The 17,401-nt window shown below is 40.7% G+C and overlaps 1 protein-coding gene across 2 annotated transcripts in view; it reads left to right on the top strand.

The window, feature by feature from the left end:
- LOC105559715 (bifunctional heparan sulfate N-deacetylase/N-sulfotransferase-like) overlaps positions 1-17,401 on the top strand; it is a 360,679-nt gene that overhangs the window by 207,279 nt on the left and 135,999 nt on the right. For both annotated transcript variants that reach the window (XM_012008223.1, XM_012008222.1), the window contains one exon: positions 902-1,016. The gene's annotated coding sequence lies outside the window, so the exon portion shown is untranslated. The remainder of the gene's footprint in view (positions 1-901; positions 1,017-17,401) is intronic.

Genomic DNA, 17,401 nt, shown 5'->3' with positions numbered 1-17,401 from the left:
CACGACACCGTACGCAAGATCATTCACGCGGAGACAGTCGAACGAACCGGTTAGCGGCCCGCGATAATCAGCGATCGACACCATCGCGTGATCGCTGAATCCTCGCGATTTGCCATCGATGCTCGGTTAACCGGCGAGACGCGATATCTCTCGCGATTCACACATGAGATCTGTACGTCCAAGGATCAAAGCGCTCGTTGACTTGAAATTACTTCTTCGTTGCGATAATTACGGACGATAATTGCTTCTTTGATCGATGCTCGGACATATCTCGTGTCCTCGCAGTGAATCTCTCGTCGCTTCAAGTATAATTTGTTGGCTGCTTCCAAGTTGAAAGAACGAAATAATACACAAAATATTGAATCGAGTGCTTTAACTAGTACTTATCAGTGATTTATTAATACTACTAATTTATATATTTTTTACGGAATTTATAAATGATAATACATGTGCGACAGTGAATTTTTAATTATTTTCAGACGACTGTGTCTCGACTCCCCGTTAATTCAGTTGCGTTTACTGTACAATGTCGATGTTAAAATGTATAACTTTTAAATTTTTCGTTCATTAACGGAAATGTATAATCTCAAAATTCTTCTTTTATCGACGGAATCATACAAATGCTGGTCAGAATGCAGAACTTTAAGTCGAATATCATCGCGATACGTTTAATTGAAGAATTAAATATCAATGAATCTTATCCGTGCTTAATTATATTGTCATATTTACTCATCGACAGTTTAAATTCGACATTTATACATCGGCGATTTCTGTTAAAGGCAATAAGAAAGATAAGAAGTGGAGATAATATGGATAGATTTATGAAAAAGTGTGTACTGAATAATGTTAACGATTGTATTGGTTTGCAATTAATATATTAAATTTCTCAAATTTCTTTCAGCGACGCGACGCGCAACGTCGACTGTGCGTGGCAACGTTACAAAAAGGAGAATTTTCGCTCTCGAGTTTAATCCTCACGAGGGGCGTGTAACTCGCCGTGTGAGCATATCGAAAAGGTAAGTCGACTAAACACGAGCAGATCCCCAATATACGCGGCACACTGAACGTGAATTGGGACACGACGTTTCCTCCGGCCCTCGGTCCCGGGGCTTCGGAAAATGGAAAAGAATATATTTAGTCACGTATTTACTACGGAAAGGGTTGAATAGCTGGCTCGTGGGATGCGAGCCGAGGGGACCCCGATCTCTCGCTACCAAATTCACGACCGTGCGCGACAGTCGTTGTTTATTTGTCTTCGGGGGTGAACGGGAGACGCCTCGAAAGCGGGGCGGAACAGGTTTCGCCTACTGCACTTCGATACGCCGACAGAGATAAAATCGCACAAAACGGCCACTGAAAAGCGCGCAATATTTGCGCGGAGCGGAAGGGTGTGGGCGTAAGTTTACGACGGCGTTTCGCAGATATTGAAAGTAAAGTCGACACTTAGTTCCGTAAATGTATATACGCGTCGCAAGACTCATCGTTAAGGGGATCCTAAAGCCGCTGGCGAACTCGATCAGTTTCGATAAGATAGGAGACGGAATTAAAAACGTCAATTATCGACATTTTTCATTCCAAGTTCTACTCAATCCGGGAAATTTATAGCCAATCGACTTGCAACTTTCACGAAAAAGCAGCAATTTTATTAGCTACACATTGTTCAGACCGAGATTTGGATCGAATTCTAGCACCGTCAATACCATGACTTTACTGACAATCTGATAGATAGAGTGGGTAAAAGTAGAGTGAAGCCAGTAAGCCGGAAGTCGCCATTTTACGATTGACAGCGTAACTGAGGCGCGTAAATTTGAACTACGGAAATGAACAATTAATTTTTTAACCGCTTCGCATTTTCACATTTAATACCCTTAAACATAAATGACGGAATGAATAAATGAATAATTTATTATACGCTAAGATTTAATCATACAAGAGTGAAATATACGAATAACAATTCTAAAATCCGCAAAGTTAGCAGTAGCTGAATATGTGATTTGCTATATACATATAATAACTAAGACAATAACACGAAAGTAGATGGAGTACATATATTTATTTCCATTTTAATTTGTCCATTTTGTGATATGTGTATCTCGAAAAGTTTTCTAATCATATAAAAATAACTTACCATTCGACTTTACCCGAATACCGCTAAAGTGAGTTTATATCTGTGTACATGTATGTCAGGCACTCAGGCGGTCCGGCTGGCAGCCTGGCTGCCGGAAACTGATCGTAAAATGGCGGAACCAATCAGAGAGGAGAACCAGCATTGGCTTCACTCTAATTTTACCCACTCTACTGATAGATGTTTGGCAGCGACCTCTCTCGAAAAAGCTTGCAACTATTTCTACATGCCATACCGCACTTTTTCTCTTCTCCTAGACCTGGATTTCTGGACTTGCGTTTATTAGAAGTAATCTCTTTTTCTAGGCTGTTAATCATAGTTCTAATTGCACGATATTGTTCTCATGTGTTATCCCTAGTACAGTATGCTGGTCTCATTTTGTATATATTTATCGTAGAATTCTTGTATCGAGCAAATATTGTCGTCAAGTGTACCAAAAATTAGTGAAATTTTTAATTTTTTTTCGGTTTTGATATAAAGTCGACAAGCATACTCTAGATTTTGCTGCGTACTTTAAGTCCGCAAAAGAGTTTTGCATTTCTATAAAGCCAATTAAAAGATTACTTCTAACAAAGAGTATCGATAAAACAGACGGTTTTAGGACCCCCTTAATAGCGAGGGTGCACGAATCTCTTTGGGAAAGACAAACGCCGCTGTCGGTCTAATAATAAAAATTGTTTCGAGATGAATTGCTTGTCAGCTCGCCCGACGTACGGTATCTTGATCTTATATCCCTCCAGAAATCACGCGATACAAGGCGAACGATGACTTCCAGTCTGGAGGTGGAAGAAGGTGCGCGATCGAAAGGTTCGGATAGACGCGTTTTCGCGCTAAGAGGTACATAGAAGAAGAGGCGACGCAGAGTATACCGTACATAAAGCGGATCATCGGGGCTAGCGTTGCACAAACCCCATCGAGAGGACACTGAACGAAGCTTTCAATTTGCCGTTACAAGGGATTACGCCCACGTTCGTGCCCCATTTACAATTCACCGGCAGCGCGTTGAAAATAAATTGCGACCGTGGTTGAAGGAAATATCCACCGGCATCGGTAAAGGGCGAAATAAAGAGAAGTAGTATTAAATTTTAAAAAGTCTGTTGCCACACGAGAAATTCATCTCACGTAATAAATCACGAGAGGATTGCCGCGTTTATCGCACGCTGGTGTATTTAATAACTTTCCCAGTTGCAAATTACATCGCGACGGTAAATATCGCGGAGAAACCGTATCGAGCGTAAAATTTGCGTTCTAATCGAGCGTTCGATTATTAACAGAATTAATTGGGTCACGTCTTGCACGATGACAATTGCAAGTCGCGTATAAAAATAGCGAGGAAAACACTTTGCGTCGAGATGTGGATTTTAGATACGTAATCGCGTGCTAAGCGAAAATGAATAGCATTAATCAAGCGAGATATATTGTATAACAATTTTGCGGAAACAATACAAAACTTTGCAGCGCCAAAAATGAAAGATAAATCGCTCGATAGCAATCACTGGTACGAAATGCGACCTACAAGCGCCATCAGGAGTGCGCGATTATATCGCGATAGGAAAAAAAAATTCCACTCATCGTAAAATTGAATTTCTGCTAGTCAGCATCAACTCAAAACGAACTAACAGCGCGCGAGATTGCATTTACGGTCGTTCGAAAGCGGCCGCTACCACATTGGTAGAAATTTCGGTTAGAATTTCGATTGTGCGGCCGGAATAGTTTGAATTCGAACGGCGCTATTATGTACATGCTTCCAGCTGCTAAACGCGCGCAAATACCAGCCGTAAAGTCTAACTCGAAACGGGTAAACAGGACCAAGCTTCTTACGAGCATAAATTCAGCTGTATTACGCATTAAACAAAGCGAAATAGTTTAACATCGTACACTCGTCAGAAGCTACAGAGACAACTTGTTCAAGCACAAGTCATTCGCGTTCATTCTTTCCCCCCTTCTGTCTCCGCAAAATGAATGAACGTTGACAAACGCCGAACGTGTTTAGTGGGAAAAAAACATTACCGTCGCTGCGGAATACGTTGAAAATAAAAATAGTAATTTTTGCCACGTTTCCATTCAGCCGTTGTGCAGATCAAGTCTGCCCGTAATAAAATGTTCAAAGAGTCCGAAGCAGTCTACCGAAGTAGCTATTTCGTGTTTTGATTCGAATCGTGCGCACACGTCGAGTAGGATATTAGGGGAAGAAACTCCAGCTCGTACACGGGCGAAGTCTGGGCTACTCCGATATCGGCGGAACGTCATACACTTTCGGAATACGCGCTTGCAGCACGCAGCTGCACACCGTGCGAGAGCGCGATTCAGTCTCCGAGCACGTATCGATGTCGCGCTTGTCTACGGCGTATGTATGCACAACCGATGCATCGCACATTCAACCTTTCGTATACGGTTCCTCCGGGTCGCACACACTCCTCGCAAGTGCTACGGAATATGCTCTCGCGGCCCTTCGCCTCCCTCTTCTTTGCACGAATTTCGTCCGAGCATCGGAGCCAGCGAACGATATAATAGCGGAACTACCTATGTATTCGGTCTATCGAGTAGATCGAGGTGTTGATGGTAGTGAGGGAACCGCTCGTGGAGGCGAGAAGCATGTGACGGTAGGTGTATACGCGAACACAGTCCGGGTCGCTGGCGTGAATTAACTGGGTGCAGCTGCAGCTTGCACGCCCATCCGCCCCGTTTTAGCTCTACCGGCGACAGAAGGAGCAAACGCGAGGGAAGCTGTGAGTGATCAAGGACGTGACGCGCTAAAAACGGGCGCGAGCCCCCGGCGCGGTGTAATTCCTTCGTGCCGCAATGTGAGACTCGGTAATGAGTTGTTACTCGGTACGTAAGGCTTCACCGAGAGAGCGGCAGCTTAGCTCCCTTAACGACCACCATAAGTTCCCTTAGGACCGCGGCGAAGGATGGAGAGAAAATATTGCCGCCGGTTATAACTTATTTAGCTCGTTATTTGCAGCAACGTAAGATTTATAATGGCCGGTTACGCGTGCGATAAGCCATAAATACGTTTAAGGGCATAACGAAACTCTTGCATTATGCTAATGAGTTGTGCTCGTGAAGGCGATTTCATTGAATAATGACAGCCTTCGTCTTGCAATCATATTTTAGATAATTGAACTCGTTTCTTTCGCAGTTAAAGCTTTGCATGTGGCACTGTCTAAAAGTCAATCGGTGTATTACAACTGAATCAGTGAGTATTCACTGTTTTCAGTCACGATAATCGTACAATATATTCTACAGTTGAAATGCATGCTAATATATTAATGTACTGTTACATAATTCTACGAAAATAAATACATATAATATTATATTTAAACTCTTGGACAAAATTATAATTCTCAATTATTTTTATAAACTACTACTCAGACTTTAATGCATTTGGCCCAAGTGGTTCACCTATTTATTGCCCATTTTCTAAAAAGAGACGTACAATCAGTTAAGCTACGATTAACCCAAGTTGATATAAAACCGACCTTTGCAATAGGGCAGGAAATACTTTTCGCTGAACACGTGTAATTATATTCGTTAGCGACAGTCGTACTGATATAGCTTATTTATGCGGCGCGATAAATAACGCCGCTATCTGCTACTCACTGGAGAGCCGACGCGTACAAAAATACGGAGCTAAATTAAAGCAAAGCGTGACGTAAAATCGCAAGATTATCGAATATAAGCGCGGTCGACGGTGGCCCGTTGTGCGGCGCATAAATGCGCGTTCCGGCTATAATGTTTGTAATTAGACGGCGTTATAAGGTGCAGAACGGACGGACAATTTGCGTCGGGTTGACCAGAAATTCGGCAAGTAAGTTATCGACTCGTAGATTATCGGGCTGACGTGCCCCGCATGCCGAGGAGTCCCCGACTTACCCCACTCGGGTTATTGGACATTCCTTATCGCTCTCACGTCCGTTGCAAATTCTGGCGCCGCGCGGCCTGAAGCCACTGATTGCCCGATTAATTTCATTATGTATTTTGTTCAACGGTTTTATTTGCGCCCAAATATGAGAGGATTATTCAACAAACCACTTACGTTCTCGCGATGTATGCTTTGTCGTGTGTTTGTTGGTCAAAAATTGTGAAGAGTATTTTTTCCCCACAAACAAAATCGCGGAAATAAATTATATTAGAATATAAATGTAGAACGCGACATGTAAAACTATTATCTTAATTTATCTGTTTTTAATTCGATTTGTCTGAATTTATGGGTACGTAAGAAATAAGTTCCGCGTTTAAGGAATGATTCAAAATTTTAGAACGTACTTATATATAAAAATATTAATAGAAACGTATTTCTCTTGACATTTGCCACATTATATTAATAATTACTAATTCTGTCAAACTGGTGACCAAATTCAAAATATAAAAAGAAAAGCGCCAAGTGTACACTTTCCTTCAATATAGAAATAACAATCAATTAAATGACTTCTATCAAACAAATAAAATTAAATTAAGAAAAAGAGTATAAATAGTAAGCCAATGGCAATTATAGAATTCATTAAATAAAATAAAAGTATTTAATATTTTATATGACTTATATAATACATGTGCATTGGCAAGCATGGTCTAGACGGAATATCTTTTAACTCTTATTCTGTTAAAATATCCAGGTAATGAATTAGTTAATTATTTTTATATAGTAAATACAATCATAATAATAATAAATTTAACTTCATTTCTATCATTCACCTTACTAATCACATTTTAAACAAAAGTGAAGTAGTTCGGAATGTCCTTCCTAGAGGGAATATTACTTCATATATAAATACGATTATTACTATTACATGTGGTTATTTTAAATTTTACTTATGGTTGTTACTGCAATATTTATAGTACACCTTATCAAATGAAAAGCTCGTTTTGGTTTATGACAACCATATGATAAGTTGCATGGGCCAATATTGTGTCTATGAGAACTATTACACATTGTTAGGTCAACCATAACTTACGGAGTTGGAAGAATTATAAAAATATGGTTGGCGCCTGAAATGACTATAAATTATAATAAGAGTGTGGTAACTGCAACCATTTCTTTTCTATCAGTGTACGTGAAAGATGTGTCGCAACATAAGCGTCGTCTCGTTTGCAGGAAAGATAAAAATAACGCGATTATTTAATAGCGTCAGAAATAGATTCGGTATACACAAAGCAACCGGGCCGCGCGAAATTCTACGCCCTATTCCCGAAAGATTGTTGAATCTATCGAGACATCAATTCTTCTGGAGGGGTATAGGAGAGTTCTCCAACTCGTAGCACCGCGGGGAGTTCTAGAGAGCCTTTCGAAGTCTCAAGACGCACGTATCGTCCGAAACGCGACGGAGGAGCTTCCAGGCTTACGCCTTTTCTCGCCAACGGCAAGATTTTTCTTCCCGGGCCAATGACATGAGGCCAATGCAATTTCGCCAAATTGTTTTCTGCGCGATTTCGCAGATCGTGCGAAAGACGGAGTAATACAGAGGCAACGATCGAAAGGACCGACGGGGATCCTTTTAACATGGAAAACGTACTCTTCCGTTATCCGTTTATACCGAATACGAGAGTCTAATTACCAAAAGAGGTCGGTACCGATGTTACGGATAAGCGATTATGAGCCGAGACAAAGAGATCGCGAAGTGGCTGCCACACACAGGGGCAGCTTTTGTCCGCGCAGCCACCATTCAGGGCATTCACGCTTTGTCTACCATTCATCATCCTATTAGTGACCGTATCCCCATGATGCGGAACAAACGAAAGGTGCAGATGAGTCACTCTAGCAGGGAAGTAAAGTGCATTCGTCATTAGCAGAATCAATCTCCCATCGCACACAGTTCTCGACAAGCTTTCGTGTAATATCGTATTTAAGGGGATGCCGCAGTGATTCTGCGCTTTTTGCACCTTTTGCTCCTAGAGCTGTCAATTAATTCACGCAAACATTTGTGTAATGTACAAATTATGTGGCTTTCGTAGATATTTTGTTAGGTTTCTAAACTTAATTTCAATGATACCATGCGCTGTTCTCTGATTTGTATATTAAACAAACGTTTCCATGAAGTGACATTTCTAGATGGAACAAGTGTCAAAGGTGCCGAATCACTCCGGCATCCCCTTAAGGGGATGCTGGAGTAATTCTGCGCTTTTGCACCTTTTGCACTTAAAACTGTCTGTTTCGTGGAAACATTTGTGTAATATACAAATTAAATGGCTCACGTGTACAGATCGAAAGCAGCTTGCTATTCCGGCTAAACTAAAGAACAATATGGCATCACTGAAACTAAATTTGTAAGTCTAATAAAAATTAATAGTGAGCAACACACATACCACATGTACTGTATGTGTGTGTTGCTCACTATTATTTTTTATTTTACTTACAAACTTAGTTTCAGTGATGCCATATTGTTCTTTCATTTAGCCGGAATAGCAAGCTGCTTTCGATCTGTACACGTAAGTCATTTAATTTGTATATTACACAAGTGTTTCCGCGAACTGATAGTTTCTAGGTTAGAAAGGTGCAAAAGTGCAGAATCACTCCAGCAACACAAGCTACGTCAATATACTGATAAACATGACTTTTAGAAAATAACGAAATATATTAATGAGTGACGTTTATCCTTAAATATTATAATTAAAATGAATCGTGCAATTGCACTAGTTTGATGATTCATAAAGATAACTTGACAGAACAGACGGTACAACGCGCGTTTCAGCGATGCGGTAGCTGTTTAGCAATTTAATTTCTTTGGAATCAGTCGAGTATTCGCTACGCGATTTAAAATCGGCGGAGCATCCGAGAGAAATTACGACGACGGAGCACGTCGCGACGAACTCGCACGTCCAACGTTTATACGTCGGTCCGTGTCCGGATTAATTTAATGAACCGCGATGTTTGCATGCATGCCTACGTGCATTTAATGCCGATTCCGATAGCTAAAAAGAGATAGAAGTAAAAAAAAATGCGGCAACGGGGACGGCTCGCCAATATATACGCGCGCGTGCATAAATATACACGTGCACTCACGGCGCGCGCAAACACACACGCGAGCGCAGCACTGTCGTGTGGCGATTATCAGATTTATAGTTTGCTCGCGGGCGGAATCGTTCGGGCGAGTAACGTCACATCGTGCGGGGAAAGGGTATTTAGACGTATAGCAGCACGAAACGCGACGGCGGCAAAATGAAATATTTGCCGATATCGAGTCGTGCGCGCCCACGGATTTATAAAATATAAATATCTGTCCTCTCTCGGCCAGCGCGAGCGCACGTACATACACTGATTGAATTAATCATTTCGCCAAATTTTCGCGCAGATTGAAGCGCTTATCTACCCTAGTAATGGACCGTAAATAGCCCACCTAAAACTTACATGCGTATCGAGTTGCAATTTTCAAAATCGCTTTTCATCGCGTATTCCGTTACTAGTTGGTAGGTAGCTTATTAACGGACGATTCGACGATCGATGAATGTACGGCATGCAATATTTCTTCGGGAATGTAAGCTCTCGCTGGCAGGCGAGCAGAGTCAGCGGAATCATATGCAGCATAGTTGCGTAACTAGTATACCCAGTCTGTCATTTGTTTTGTTTCGCGTCGATCCTTTCTGCGCATCCGCCATTATTTTGCTGGAGCCAATGAGACGGATGTTGTACACGCGGTAGTGTGAAATCAGTGTGACAGTGTGACAGGATTTCATAATCAAACCATGGCGAAATATACCACGTGATCGAAACCGAAAAAATCACAGGACCGACAGAGAGTGGACATACTAGTTATACTACGGTTGCATTAGACTATTTCGGGCCAGTTTCACAAACGTCGGTCAACTGCTTATCGAAGGTTAATTGATCGTCTGCCTCTTCTTAGAGAACAAGATAGAAAAAGATAGGGAGTTGACTGAACTCTGATTAACAGTTAACCGACGTTTGTGAAGTTGGCCATTAGTATTTTATACTGCCGCTATTTCGTATCTTTTATACTATCGCTATCTGATTATTCAAGAAAAAATTGGGACACTACTAACTTGATACGAGGCTAATGAACCAAAAACAGTTAAAACAAGGAAAGGAAATTTAATTAGGACTGAATGTGTTCTGATTTGTCTCACTTAAAATAAATTGAACATTTCTGCTATCTTCATAAATTATCCTTTTCAATTCAGTTTTGATAACAAGACATTTCCGATTTTTTAATGAAATTAGTAAAATTGAATTGTTTTACGCGCATTATTTATTGCGCACTTACGTCTACTATTTTTGTACCACCAAAAATAATTTTATGCCCTGTACCATTTAAGGCAAAATGATACTGGTCTCACTAATTTAATAAGAAGCTAGCAGAATATAAACAATTAAAAAGTGGAAAATAAGAAAATACAAATAAATTTAATTGAATAATTAAATTTACTGAATTCTTATGAAGTATTACCCAAAAAATGCTTGACGTTTAATTAATATTTTATGATTTGATCATGAATTGCATATTAAAGCTTTTAATTATCTTCTTTTAAAAAGTCAACTAGTAAATTGTTTTATAGCATTTTACAGGAAAAAATACAACAATATGGTGTTGCAAAAATATACTATAATTTCTTTGAAACATATATTCAAAATGTATGAAAAAAATTGTTAATGGTACTTTTAAATGCAACTAAAGAATACATACAAAATTTAATATTACAATGGCAATTTATAGGTTTTCATATAATTATTTTTGATGGTGCAAAGTAAAAATACCAAATATCCTCTACCGATTTGGTGCTGCCAGCTTGAGAGAGCTGCGAATGTATATCGAATAAAGTGCAGTGCAGATTGTGCACAGGTCGTTTTCTCATTACTTCCGCGGGATTGTCGGTTGTTCCTTTACGTGACTACTGTTCCCAGAAACAAAAAAGGGGGGGAGGAGACGGGACCCCTTCTTACGAGCAAACACAATTTGCCTGTTACAATCAATCCCGCGAGTCGCCGGAAGGCTTGTTTTCCGGGAGATTGCATGCGACGAACAGCAGCGATGAGTTTGCTTTTCGCAGAGATGGCGGATATCACAGTCGGAGTCAACCGTTCTGCGAAAGAAAGACGAGCACAGATGTAGGGAGGCTGCGGGGACGGAGCACGGCTCCGGCGAAGAAGAGGGAAATTACGGGGAAGAAAGGAAGGGACGGCACGGAAAATGAGGGCGAGCTAATGTACCGCTCATACACGCGGTCCGATTGTACATCAACTTATCTAAATGTAGTTCCATTGGCTGAAACAGGCGTTAACTTTATCGGAATTTGTTTGAACAAACTGGAGCGCGGCGCGCCGCGTACCGCCAGACTCGCTCGCAAGCTTGAGAATTGCACGAAAATTAGGCTGTGTTAATTTCAAGTTAGATTACAAAGCCGTGAAGCGGGGACCCTTCGCAACGTGACGCACATTTCCCAGCCGAGAACTATGTCGATCGTAAATGCCATTAGCCTTGTCGTTGTTCATTAGCGCGATTAAGATTCGTCGACGTGAAAGAGGGAAATTGCGCGAAATAAGACGAAAACGGAATGAAAATTTCATTCGTCCGATCTGGATCACATACATGTATGTTTATTCGTGTTTTTAAAACTTGTTCTGCTCTACTGTTCTCTCGTACACTTTTCACGTGACACGCCCGACACGTGTTATTTTCTCGGACATATTGCAGTTATAACCATGTAAATATTTTCGTGCTGGGAACGCTTCGCCCAAGCAACCTCCGCGAGCTAATTTCGCGCGAGTCACGAGATTTCGTAGAAATTTTCTAGATTAATTTAAGTATTACGTCGCCAACGTCTGTGGCTCGCAGGGAAAAGAAGGGCATTGTCCTTGCTGTAGGAACACAGCAAAGTTACTCCGGAAACGAAGAAACGGGCCAAGGAAAGAAGAACAGAAACGGAGACAAGAAAACTCCATTACGTTATGAAGCTGCCTCGCGTTTCATAGAACGATATGTCTGCCGCACGAAAGCCGTGTGTACGCATTGTTGCCGTACGCTAATTATCCGCGCGCTTTATTACTTTCGCCGCGTTAAGAAAAATGATGGTGAACCTGTACGAAAAGCGGGCAACGCTCAAGCTTATTCTACAATGGACACCAAACGCAAGAAATCGGCCGATGACAGTCGATCATTCTTTTCACATTTGACCGTGATTGGTCGATTTCTCGCGTTGCGGCTTAGCGTCTTACGTTTTGCGTCCATTGTAGAATAAGCTTTATGCTCCGTGCTCATTGGCTCAGAGATCAACCGCAACCGGTTACCATAATCGGCAACGGCACGTGTGATACGGGCTTTACGGGATCTGCTTCGTTCTCATTGGATGAGGGATCGACCGCAACCGGTAACCGTAATCGGCAAACGGCACGTGTGATACGGGCTTTACGGGACTTTCCCATTGAGGCTCTCACTCGGCAGCCTCTCGACCGATACGAAATCAATCTTGCAAATTGTAGAACGAACGTGGCACGCCTTACGGTTTATGACGAAGCTTGAAAATTGCATACTAAAATTAACGTGCTATTACGAAATGGTACTCGGCTCATGAGACTCGTGAAGCGTTACAAACTTGGTCTGCGCGAGCTCAATTACGCTGATGAATTACGCATACCCATCCTCCCGCGCGCACTCGAGAACGAATTCATCTTCGTCATACTCGTTGGCGTACCTATCTGCCGGATAAAGTGGCATTTTGCTAGGTAACGCCGCACGAAAATTTCTACGCTCAATAAAATGGGCGGCATTGTACGCGTGTCGCGCGTCTCAATTGTACTCGCAAAACGCAGCCATCGTCGCTTTCAGCGAACCTACTGTGTCAAAGTAATAAACTAATTATTATCAGAGCCCACCTATTTACGATGCAAGCCTTTTCACAATTTCTCTTTTAATTATATACGTTTCTGGTGCTCCTAGCAATTTCGCGAGCAAGTCGGAGACTTTGCGTCTCGCTCTTGGCGCAAACTTTTCGCCGCGCATCGCTCTGAATAATTTAAGGACGAATGGCAACGGCGGAAGACATTTTCACCGACCTCTCAATATTTTCTCACCGGCTTTCGCCGGGCCTAATTGAGGCTGACGGTCCCCGAGCCTTTTATTAAGCGGAACAATGAGCGCCGGTGCCGAAGCCGCGAGGCACAGAACTCATTGCCGGGCGACGGCTGCAGCGGTAAAAAGCCTGATGAGAAATTCCGGAATAGAAACGATCGACTTTACTACGGAAGAGTCGCCGGCCTCGGGGAAATGCGCTAAATAAAAGCAACGCGTGAGCGCACGAAGAAATATACGGGAAAGAGTTTTAGCGCCGCTGCCGCTGGCAATACCCAATATCCGCTTTGACGCCGGGGTGCCACGATGATCGTGTCCCGCATCGTTGTCGCGGGATACATCGAATTTTGCAACCGGAGGAAACTCTGCGGAATTTCGTAATACGCCGCGTGAAAATTTCAACGCCCCGCCGCTGCTCCCGCCGTAAAAAGCCAGGTGTGTCCAACTTTGCATTATGACTAAAACGGAAATTTTCATACTGTCGAGGAGCCAAAGTGCACGAACTCGGCATGTAGCGCATTCCCACCCTCCCCCACCTCCTCCCTTGCCTATTTGTTCCCAGAGGAAAATAGAGGCATATTAAGAACTTGTTTAGAGATTGCCGTAACGCACGCGTGTACGCGACAAATATATTCCGTATTAACTGCGCGGAACAAAAAGTAAAGCTGATACTTAAAAGTGCACTATCGTCTAGTTGTGAAAACCAGCAACTTTTACGGAAAAACGAAAAATTTGCATCATATTACTAGCAAGTTGCATTTCGTTATAAAATAACTCCACTATAATTACAAAATGTTGTCTACTCAAAAAAACAGAAACGAAACACCATCGCGTTTATAAGTAAACTAGAAATGACAAAACGCGCGCTTCGCGCGCGCAGTTTGTAGTAAGTATTGTATATTTCCAAGAATTTGTATTGCAAAGAAGGTATTGTATGCGCAACGTCAATTTAAAATGTAAAGTAATTTATAACTCACTGATTAATACAATTCGCAAGACCAGAGTTGTACATCGTTAACTATATGTATATGTTCAACTGTAAAAATACAAATATGTAGGTATATGATAATTATACAATAATTATGTAAAATCGAATTATTTTATTAAATATATTTATTTTATATTTTTTAAAATAGGTATTTATTAAAATAATTATAAAATACGAAAAAATAGTCTTCCTTTTAAATATAAACTCACAGAATTTTATAAATATTATAAAAATGTAAAACACTCACCTCACCCCCTTGCTCCGCCGTTGTCCGATGCTTTCCAAGCCTCCTCCTCTTCTCAGATTTCCTTGTTGCACTTACACAACACTCACTCGCAAAAATCATCGATCGCGCGTTTCGAGCACTCCCGTACGCGATGTGAAATACCGCGAAACGCACGAAATCTTATTAACAAATATCTCGTAATTGTCGTACAAATTATACAAACTAACAACTTGCATTTTTGATTCGGCAGAATGGACAAATCACTTTTGAATTGGCGAAAAACGACAGAGCGAATTACAGCGCGAATGCGACAGCCGTACAAATTTCTTTCTTTTTTTCCCGAAAATGAAACAAATTATACGAAATCGACAGATAATTTAAAAGCACGGTGCGTAAACGAGATGTAATCGCGACAAATTACGACGGTTTACATTCATATTTTACAATTAGATGAGTTATAAGTCTCGTGAAATCTACGTTGATATAATATTTAGTCGACGAGCGTTACTTATTAATATTAAACGTATACAAATCAATAGCGTTTTATCCTCACATTCATCGCGATCGCGTCTTGGAAACCGATAACGCAAAAGTAATACGACACACGGAGCGACTCTCGCTGCTGCCTGCCGGCCCGACGTTCGGCGAGCGAATGATAGCGCGGCGACCTTCAGGTACACGATGGCACGCAAAAACATCGTACGTCACCGCGCCGAGTGGAAAAACAACAAAAAAACGTTGAGAATTCGTGACTGTTCGATATTAACGACATTCACGCCGGTAACATCTCTTTTTCAGAAAGGGATAGAATTAAAAGTCCGAAATATACGCCACCGGCGGAACCGTACAGAACGAATGCTGAAACTTCGCATTAGCGCGCGATACTTTTCGAGATCGGAATAAAATTTCTAATGAAACGCGGGAGAAATCAATACGCAATGAATGTCGTAAACGCGCAGCGCGGAATATTTAATTATTAAAGTGGAATTTCTAGTACAGGAACACAACAAAAGAATGTTTTTCATGGAAATTATTTTTCACTCTTGGATACCTTTAAATGAAAGTATTATATTACGAATGCAATTGTTTCCTTATCAAAAACTCAGTTTTTCAGTCATTAATGAGTGATATAATATAGTTCGTCAAAACAATGTGTGGAAAATATACCACAAAAACATTAAATTCGGGCAAGCCAATTAAATAATAACCGAGTTAACTGATACTCCTCGTATTTTTAGCACAATTTGATATTCTTTCGCGTAAATATAACAGAATCACAATGTTGTCTACACATGAACTAATTAAATTATGCAGCACAACTCACCACTGTGCAATATTTTAACAACATATTCCAGACACGATATTTTATGATCAAAGCCAAAAGTCCAGACCGAGACGACAGCATACAATTAATGCAATAAACCGTGTGAACGGTAGAAGATTTAAATTACCGATATATAAACGACGAGTTTGCGCAACGCAAGTGAATAAATGTTAAAATAAAGTCAGTTATGCCAGGTATTTACTGATTAAACGCGTTGCGGTACTCGATTCGAAGTCGATCTGTTCCATGAAAACGACTGAAACTTCGTTGATAATCGAAAATTCGAAAGTATCAATTAATAACTCATCTCCGGGCTCCTCTGCCGGACTTACTTCCTGCGTTCTGCTCTTCCTGCACTTATTGTTAGATTCTTTGTATTGCACTCGCACAAAATAACACTCGCGTTATTGATCAATAATTCTGATTGACAACAAGTGACACAATAATCGCGCAATATTTTGCATAGCATTCTTAACTTTAAGTCTAACGTTTTATTACCTTTCGAGGGAAGAACAGTGTTCGAAACGATCGGAACAAGTAAACTGTGGGTCCTCTCAGAATGCCGTCACATGCAGCGTAACCTGCGTAAAGCGTAAGTTGCGAAAACCAATCACAAATCGGTTTCTGTTCGACTGTACATACAAGAGAAACTCTAATCCACTATTGATTGTTTTTAGTTATGGTGCATGTGACGAAAAAATTTTTACGTATCAGGAACTCTAGATAATCGCATAATGAAGCTATTAGACCGTTCAGAACTATTCAATTTCAAATTTCGATAAGAAGTTGGCACTCGATTTTTTAAATTTTAATTTCTTATCGTTAATCAGCAGAACTCTTTTTATTAACTATTGGATTACAGTATTACAGAACGCCCTGTATATTTAACTCGGCGGATTGAAATGGAATGTCTCGCGACGCGAGATGTAATATACATTCGACTACAGATATTGCCAAGAAAATATAACTGTCGCGCATAAACATCATACAATTCCTTATCATTTCAGTTTTCATGATTTTGATTCTTTTAAGTAAGTATTTTAAGCGCTATGTATCTGTCGCGACAAGTAGCTGCCATTAATGCGCATACGAATCGTGAGAATTAATCAATCGTGTCGAGGATTGCTAGCTCCATAAAATAATCACGTTCTCCCATAATATTTATCGTAACGGTGTCGAGAAAGATAACAACGCGATAACGCACAGCGCGCCTCGCGTTATCTTCCCACTCGAGACTCGCCGCATGAATAACATAATGATTTTTCATAGCGAAACGTTACTACGTGCCAAATGTTTAATATTAATATATGAAATATTCTGTTTCTTGCGCATCAAATTAATTACGACGACTGAATATCTATATGATTCATTTGACGAATAACATTTTACCGTCTCGTGGAAAAAGTATTCATAGATTATGCACGTAATATATTTTGACCGTTGACCCAACACTCGTTTATGCAACACACGAACCGTTTGACTTCTTTTACTTATTCATAGATTTTTCATTATTATTATCTGCTTCCAAATTTATATCAAGAAGAATAAAATCGTGCAATTAATAAGAAATTAGGTACTTTTGCTTCCTCATAGAGGAAGCTTTGTTTCGATGCGAAAAATTTTTTTCCAGTTTTCATTGCCAATGGGTTTAGAATGTTTTAAAAACTCAAAAAAACACATTTTTAAAAAAAAGTCTGTGGGTGTGTATGTGTGTTCG

The sequence above is a fragment of the Vollenhovia emeryi genome, unplaced genomic scaffold (genome assembly GCF_000949405.1).
Source record: "Vollenhovia emeryi isolate VEMERY1.0 unplaced genomic scaffold, V.emery_V1.0 DF939258.1, whole genome shotgun sequence".
Taxonomy (NCBI): domain Eukaryota; kingdom Metazoa; phylum Arthropoda; class Insecta; order Hymenoptera; family Formicidae; genus Vollenhovia; species Vollenhovia emeryi.
The sequence above is the reverse complement of the archived record's forward strand: the minus strand, read 5'-3'. Positions and strand labels throughout refer to the sequence as shown.